Source organism: Odontesthes bonariensis, chromosome 11 (assembly GCF_027942865.1).
Source record: "Odontesthes bonariensis isolate fOdoBon6 chromosome 11, fOdoBon6.hap1, whole genome shotgun sequence".
In the NCBI taxonomy this organism is placed as follows: Eukaryota; Metazoa; Chordata; class Actinopteri; order Atheriniformes; family Atherinopsidae; genus Odontesthes; species Odontesthes bonariensis.
In genome coordinates this window covers 32,306,351-32,314,903 of record NC_134516.1, presented here as the reverse complement: position 1 = coordinate 32,314,903, position 8,553 = coordinate 32,306,351, and the positions used below count along the sequence as shown (strand labels likewise).

Sequence of the window (8,553 nt, the reverse complement as noted above, 5' to 3'; positions counted from 1 at the left end):
CACTTCACTCTTTGGTGGACCTATGCGGCATTGGCTAAAGTAGGTTACGTGGTTGAAAATAGGGAAAATCGTGCCTATGTTATTCTTCCTTGGCACATATCAGTGGTAGCGTAGTCTGAAGGATGTATTTGGGAATTTTTACAATGGCACAACGCATGTTTACAGAGGCACGTGCCCCGGTAAAAAGTGTCTGGTGACGTGCCTCCATTAGATTACCAAAATTATGACTATGCTACATACACCTTACTTCAAAAGTGCACTCCTTCGGGTGAGTAAAATTCAAGCACCTTGTGCAAACCTCTGTGCCAGTGAGGATGCAGAGATATTGGAAATAAATCACAAAAACCACTTCCTGAGGTGGATCCAGTTCCTGCTCTTTATTCTTTCATCAGTTGTATGAACCATGTGGCGCTGTGGCTTAGTTGGCCAAAGTGCCTGTCTTGTAAACAGGAGATCCTGGGTTCAAGTCCCAGCAGTGCCTGTAAGCCTTCAGAGCTAATTATGACTTAGCATATAAAACAGCTTATTATCAGCTTTCTACTAAATCCTTTTCACTGGTCCACTTAATGAAAGTGCGTATAAATAGCACACAGCTTTTAAAGTCTCATTTATGCCTATTTTATACTTTCAGAGTGTAATTTTCCTCGGTTCACATAACACGTCAAATGGTTAGGGTACAGTACGGTGGAGCTTCTCCTCCTGTCACACTACATAACATCAAAATGAACGTACAAACCGTGAAATATTCAGAGTTAGAGTAAAAGCTGAGGGCAGGACGCCATTTCCTTGAAATATGTAGCAGAAAATAAAACGCAAAAGCATAAAAAAGCCTTGTAAAAACACAGTAAATGACTTGGCGTGTAATAAGTACACCGCTTCATGAGATCTGGCTGTAACTGGTGAAAGTGACTTCCTCATGAACAGCAGGATCTGAGTTGAAAACCCAACAATATCTGCAAAATATGATGAAGTTTTGAACCAATTGGAGGCACTTCTACTCATGGCTTAACTATTCTTGAGGTACAGAATCACAAAAAAAAATTCTGAGGTGGATCCAGTTCCTGCTCTTTATTCTTTCATCAGTTTTATGAACCATGTGGCGCTGTGGCTTAGTTGGTCAAAGTGCCTGTCTTGTAAACAGGAGATTCTGGGTTCAAATCCCAGCAGTGCCTTAAGGTGTTATTATGTACGTCAACATGGGGCCATAACTGTTTACAGCAGTGCTTCAGGAGTGCTGGACTTCCAAAACAGTCTGTACTTGGAGGCACTTCATCTCATGGCTTTAACTATTCTTGAGTTACAGAAGATTAAACTGGGACTATATCCAATGTTTTCACATATGGAGATAATGTGAATAACATCAAGCTCTGATTTATGCAGAGATCACATGGATATCAGATATAAATCACAAAAACCACTTCCTGAGGTGGTTCCAGTTCCTGCTCTTTATTCCTTCATCAGTTTTATGAACTATGTGGTGCTGTGGCTTAGTCGGTCAAAGTGCCTGTCTTGTAAACAGGAGATCCTGGGTTCAAATCCCAGCAGTGCCTGTGATCCATCAGAGCAAACTATGACTAATTATGAGAAACCGGTAATTATCAGTGTTCTACTGAATGCTTTGCGTTGTTGGTCTTCATCAAATGATGGACCTTTCAATGAGCATCATGGTTATCATGAGTCTGTTCTTTGGTCAGACTTGATAAAAATGTTTTTTAGAAGTCACAGTTAGTTTTGGGAGAGTCTCTGGAGCTCATTTTCTGAAATTGATCAAGTTCCTGCTCTTTATTCTTTCATCAGTTTTATGAACCATGTGGTGCTGTGGCTTAGTTGGTCAAAGTGCCTGTCTTGTAAACAGGAGATCCTGGGTTCAAATCCCAGCAGTGCTTGTGGGCCTTCAGAGCAAGCTATGACTTAGCATATAAAACAGCTTATTATCAGCTTTCTACTAGATCCTTTTCACTCGTCCACTTAATGAAAGTGCATATAAATAGCACACAACTTTTAAAGTGTCATTTATGCCTATTTTATGCTTTCAGAGTGTCTCTGCCAGCAGCAGCACAGTCCATCACCCAGCAACGGTAAGTGATGATGTAACGTGACGTGATATTAAAAGGTGTAGGCTTTTTTTGTTCATATATTTTTTATTGCTTTCACATAAAAACAAATTACACACCAAACAGAAATGCATAATGTAAAACGTTACTGAAAACGAACAAAACAAAAACAAAACAAAACAAAACAAAAGTTTTCTGATTTATGCTTTGTAATAATAATGTCAATGTCAAGGTAACTAAACAGAGGCCTTTTGTTTTTATATCTCAACAGAAACTGAGACCCATTGACGAGTTTCTTCTTTTCCTGATGTACCTGTCAGTGGGTTTTCCTCCCAGGGATCTTGCAGAGAGGTTCAGCATTCACCGCACTACTGCAAGTGGAATCATCTCCACATGGACTCATTTCCTGTACTGCCTGTTAGGAAGCCAGCGCCTTTGGATTCCTCCAGCGACAGTGAGAGCTCACCTGCCAGTTGAGTTTGCAGCTTTTTCTGACACACAGGCGGTCCTTTATTGTACGGAGATATTTTGTCAGGCGCCATCCTCCCTGCTCCTTCAGAGTGAGGTTTTTTCCACATACAAGTCTCACACTACATTCATGGCCTTGGTTGGCATGGCACCCCACGGTGCTGTCACCTTTGTGCCTGGACTGTATGCAGGCTCTATGAGTGATCCCAGATCTTTAAGCAGTCCGGGATTGTAAAGCTGCTGAAGCCAGGTATGGCCATCATGGTGGACAAAGGGTTTGTTGTGGACAACCTTGCTCCTTGTAAGGTGTACCGGCCGGCCTTTCTCAGCAACAAACAACAAATGAGTCGAGAGGATGTCAGACAGACGCAGTCAATTGCATGGCTGAGAGTGCACGTGGAGAGGTGCATAAGGAGAGTGAAAGAGAACAAACTCTTCGACAAGGAGATACCACTGTCTATATGTGGGAACAATGACCAATTGTTCAGTGTGGCCTGCTTCCTGGTCAATTATCAGAATGGGCCGTTAGTGAAGGCATGGGCAACTCAGCAATGAATTGGGAGCACTTTCAATCAGTTCAATCAGCAGTTCTTTCAGTCAGTTCAAATGACCAGTTCTTTCAGTCAGTTCAAATGATCAGTTCTTTCAGTCAGTTCAAATGATCAGTTCTTTCAGTCAGTTCAAACCATCAGTTCTTCCAATCAGTTATTGTTCATTTTTAGAAATCTATACAAAACCTGAACTGATCTTTATTGTGTGTAAGTGCAAATCTCTACCAGTGTAGAGGTTGTATTGTTCATTGTTGTAATGAGATGTGTGCATCTTTTGAATATGGAATAATAAATTATTAAAGCTGCAGTCGGCAGGTTTTCAAAATTTCGAGTCTAAAGTCGGAAAATTCAAACTGATACAACTTTCAGGTCCCTCCCCCAACCTCTAACAAGCTCCGAATCGCCCCCCAAACCCCTCCCCCTCTGTGGACGAGGTTGTGCACGTGAGTCCACACCAGTGTGAGCGCACACAAGCTGGGGCAGACTCACGCTCAGCAGCATGTGCACAAGCTGTGATTGACAGGTAGGATTCCTCCACCCTAACTTGATTGGTTAAAAACAGCCGGGAGCGCTCGGTTTTTGCAAGCATGATTACAGGCTTCAGAGGGAGCTACAGATTTTGTTATTTTTTCTAAACAGCCTATTTAATATTCTACTTCCAGAATCCCATGACAGTTCAAGCTAATATGACTAAAAAAAGTTGCCGACCGCAGCTTTAATTCAAAAACAGTCTTGGTGTCATTGTCATCGTTACATTAGCTTTGGGTTTTTCCTGACTTGAAATTAAAATGAAAACGCACAGAGATGACATTACTACATGTAGAATTTACTAAGTAAATATTGAACAACACTTATTCAATAATCCAATATCAACAATCCACATAGATTTTTACACTCGGGCACTCATTTCAATCAGTACAAAAGGTATGGTCTCAGGTCAGTTGTAAGCCTTCATTAGTGACCATTATCACTTCAGGTTTTGTATAGATTTGTAAAGATGAACACCACCACAACCAAACAAGACTGTGCTTGTATAGCTGTGTAAACCCGATTGAATCGTTACCTCTAGTTCTGAAAAGTTTGTACTTTTCAGGGTGCTGAAAATCTACAAATCTAAAGTATCTACAGGACAACTGTCCTAAATGTTATCTACACACAGTACATAGTTACTACTATAAATATCAGAGAGAGAGAGAGACAGAGAGAGAGAGAGAGAGATCTATCTATCTAGCTATTACTTCTGGCTACTGCTAGCTAGTTAGCGATAGCACCGGAAGGAGTGGATCACACACTCCAGAGAGAGAGCGGAAGTAGAACGGGAGTAGAGTCTTGCACAGAGCGAATTATTCACAGAGTGAATTGGCTAACAGACGAGCCTGGGACGCAGTGCATGTGAGCAACATGTTTAGTGACAGCAAGTGGACAGTGACAACGGTGAGTTCATACACTAAGAGTGACTTTAGTTTTCTCTTCTGACCATCATGCAGCTATTCATTTAGTCATAGAGAGAAATTAGTTGCATAGTTGAGCATCTAGTGCTAACTAATAGGCTACTAGACGAGCCTGGTGCTCGCGGCGGCTGCGTGGGCCGGAGGACAGAGGGCAGCCGCGGCTGTCCTCCTCTGTTCTCCTGGCCTCCGGCTAACGGAGACTCCGCGGAGCACCAGGCTCGGCCCCGTGGCTCACGCTCCTCGGCGGCTCCGTCTCGAGCCGTCGATGGGCTACCGACGGAGAGGCTCCATTATTGATTCAGGGTTGCTCAAAGTTAACCTGGAAAGAAGCACAAGTTCCTTAGACCATTTGATTAAACAAAACAAAGGCCAGACGTGTCGTTGATCACATGAACTTCTGCACAGACTGATCTCTGAAGACACAGCTCCTTCCTCTGACCCATTTCGAAGACTGACCATTTCTAACAAACAAAAAATAAGCTTTTTCTTGATCGCCATAACTTAGGTCTGTCTCAGGAGTTGAAGTCCTTCATGAAGATGATGAGTTGTAAACGTTGAATGTCAAAGGTGAACACACCTGTAAGTGGATGTTGTGGCCGAGAGGTTAAGGCGATGGATTAGAAATCCATTGGGGTCTCCCCGCGCAGACTCGAGTCCTGCCGACAACGATAAAATTATTGACCCAGGGTTGCTAAAAGTTAACTTAGAAAGAAGCATGCATGGGTTTGAATCCCATTCTCGGATTGTTTGTTAATTCTTATTCCACTTCTTACAAGCAGGCTTTTCAAACAATGACTTTGTTGCAATATTTTTATTTGCCTACACAAAGTATATTTGGGCGATTGAATCTATCATGAAGAATTTTGAGTGTGACCTCAGGCTAATGTGAAAGAGCTGTCTATCTTTCAGTTTGCACCCACCTTTGCTACGTGCAGCTGTTAATCATTTCCTCCATAGAGCACAAGAACAAAGGAAAGACGACTGGGGAATGCAGGCGTCGATCCCGCTTCCTCTCACATGCGAAGCGAGCGCTCTACCATTTGAGCTAATTCCCCTTCGGTTGATGTATTCTTAGAGCTTCCAAATTAATGAACCATTTCTGACCAAACGATCATTTCCTTGATACATCAAAAGGAATAGATCTCACAACTGAAGCTTGTTGGTTTTTCTCAGAGTTTTTCAGAGTGGTTGAATGTATCAAGTGGAGTCTTGCATTCGATCAGTGAGACATGGAAAATCCATAGTGTTTCATGGTTTGGCAGATTCTTTTTTCTTTCCGTTTTAAAACATTAGTTGGTTTGTCTTTATAAGATGATCATTAAGGCCTCTCACCAGAAGAGCACCTAAAAAATTTCTGAGGAGTGTGGACATAAATCCCGCCACATTTTGCCTGGAAAGCAAGCCCTTTATAATTTGACCTAATTTGCCTTCCACATTTGGGTATATACTGAAGAGATTGTAATAATCCCAACCTTAAATTTGACTTATCCTAAGTGCAATTGCTTTTGTTTCGCCCAATTTTAAATCAAATAACCTCAAACATTCCTACATGAAACCACATTTAGATAATAATTATTCTATTTTTGTGACAGGAGGATGTTTTCATACCCTCTGGATACAAGGCCATTGTATCTAATGAGGCTCCAATTTTGAGATCAAAATTATACTTATAATTATATATAATTATATATATATAAATTATGATAGGCTACAAAAAAGTGATCACAGCCAAATATGACAAAAGATTAGGCTAGCCTTTCATTTCTGACAGCTGAACATTGCACATCTACTAACCTTAAAACTAAATAAACGAGAGCAACAACCGTCTTGTTTTTTCTTCTTAAAAGATGTTTTATATTATTTTCATATAATTTGCTGATGGCAATTATAGAATGTGAGTGCTTGTGTTATATTGAAAGCGAGGCTGGGTGTGTCTATGAATATAGACAACAGTGAGATTTTTTTTTAGGTGCTGTACAAGCAAATCATAGCATCTCTGTACAATGACAGAGGACTTTAGGTAACACTTCACAATACTGACTGTGTATTAGAGTGTACATTCCGTTCACTTATTTCCTACTTTGCTCGGACTTCCAGTGTAGCCTAACTCCTGGCCAATTCCCACCTTCTCCAGTCTTACAGCATAACTCGCCGCGACACTTACCATGTAATACGCGAAACTACCCCAACTTTTGCTCTTTGCTCATGGCGGATGTGTATGTATACATGTCAGCGGACAAGCCTCATACTTATTCCAGGGATTTATTATGTTTGTCTTACAGCCTTGTATGATTGGGAATAAGAATATGTTGAGAAATGGACAAAACAATGTGTCCCTGACATAAAATAACAGAGTTCCACTGATTTTTTTTATTCATGTTGTTCCTTCATTTAGCTAATACTACTACTGCTTTGATTACCCACTGAAGCCTCTTCCTGTCTGCCTCAGTGAAAGTCCCAGCGGGCTCTAAATACAAGGTCTTCAGCAGTTTGGTGTCTAGATTGTTCAATCTGGACAATGTGGTGGTCCTCCTCACTGTTGGGCCCATGTCAGGATTGCTGGAGATTACAGTAAAATACACCCTGACATAGCCTACAGTTAAGAGTGAACATGTCAGACCCTATAATGTGACCTTGCATTTTTCTATTTTGGAGCCAAAAATGTTGCAGGTGTGCGAACAGAGTGGAGTACCATTTTAATGGTTTGAATGTGTTAAAACAAATCAACTCATGTCTGTGTGGCATGTGTTTAACTAATAGAACTAGCACTTGAACCCAAACGCAAAACTCAGGAACCAAAGGAGTACCCAGTAAACAAAATAGTACAAACAACTACAAACACTTGATTCAAAACACAATCTCAACAGAACTATAAAACACGCACACACACTGGTAGCAATTCAAACATTCCCTTTCATAACTATAACTAACTTAACTAACTAACTAACAGAATAACCACAAAAAGAAACCATTAACAATTATGAACCAAAAAAGAAAATATTTTCAGTTAACTAATCACGTCATCATGTGATTGACTGTTGCAGAATCAAACGTCTTCAGGCTGCTCTGATTGGCTGTCGCAGGATCGAACGTCTTCAGGCTGCTCTGATTGGCTGTTGCAGAATCAAACGTCTTCAAGCTGCTCTGATTGGCTGTCGCAGGATCAAAGGTCTTCAGGCTGCTATGATTGGCTGTCGCAGGATCAAAGGTCTTCAGGCTGCTCTGATTGGCTGTTGCAGGATCAAACATCTTCAGGCTGCTCTGATTGGCTGTTGCAGGATTAAAGGTCTTGAAGCTGCTCTGATTGGCTGTCGCAGGATCAAAGGTCTTCAGGCTGCTCTTATTGGCTGTCGCAGAATCAAATGTCTTCAGGCTGCTCTGATTGGCTGTCGCAGGATCAAAGGTCTTCAGGCTGCTCTGATTGGCTGTTGCAGGATCAAACATCTTCAGGCTGCTCTGTTTGGCTGTCGCAGGATTAAAGGTCTTCAGGCTGCTCTGATTGGCTGTCGCAGAATCAAAGGTCTTCAGGCTGCCCTTATTGGCTGTTGCAGGATCAAAGGTCTTCAGGCTGCTCTGATTGGCTGTCGCAGGATCAAACATCTTCAGGCTGCTCTGATTGGCTGTTGCAGGATCATTGTTTTCAGGCTGCTCTGATTGGCTGTCGCAGGATCAAACATCTTCAGGCTGCTCTGATTGGCTGTCGCAGGATCAAAAGTCTTCAGGTTGCTCTGATTGGCTGTCGCAGGAGCAAACATCTTCAGGCTGCTCTGATTGGCTGTCGCAGGATCAAACATCTTCAGGCTGCTCTGATTGGCTGTCGCAGGAACAAAGGTCTTCAGGCTGATATGATTGGCTGTCGCAGGATCAAACATCTTCAGGCTGCTCTGATTGGCTGTCGCAGGAACAAAGGTCTTCAGGCTGATATGATTGGCTATCGCAAAAAAAAAAGGTCTTCAGGTTGCTCTGATTGGCTGTCGCAGGAGCAAACATCTTCAGGCTGCTCTGATTGGCTGTCGCAGGATCAAAGGT

At 42.0% G+C, this 8,553-nt stretch overlaps 4 non-coding genes across 4 annotated transcripts; all 4 read left to right on the top strand.

Annotated features, from left to right (window-relative positions):
- The first annotated feature begins 407 nt into the window (after positions 1-407).
- trnat-ugu (transfer RNA threonine (anticodon UGU)) lies at positions 408-481 on the top strand. The gene has a single exon. It is a non-coding gene; the product is annotated as a tRNA-Thr (tRNA).
- Positions 482-1,098: 617 nt separating this feature from the next.
- trnat-ugu (transfer RNA threonine (anticodon UGU)) lies at positions 1,099-1,172 on the top strand. The gene has a single exon. It is a non-coding gene; the product is annotated as a tRNA-Thr (tRNA).
- Positions 1,173-1,476: 304 nt separating this feature from the next.
- trnat-ugu (transfer RNA threonine (anticodon UGU)) lies at positions 1,477-1,550 on the top strand. The gene has a single exon. It is a non-coding gene; the product is annotated as a tRNA-Thr (tRNA).
- A 262-nt stretch (positions 1,551-1,812) lies between these two features.
- On the top strand, positions 1,813-1,886 carry trnat-ugu (transfer RNA threonine (anticodon UGU)). Its single transcript has one exon. It is a non-coding gene; the product is annotated as a tRNA-Thr (tRNA).
- Positions 1,887-8,553: the final 6,667 nt, after the last annotated feature.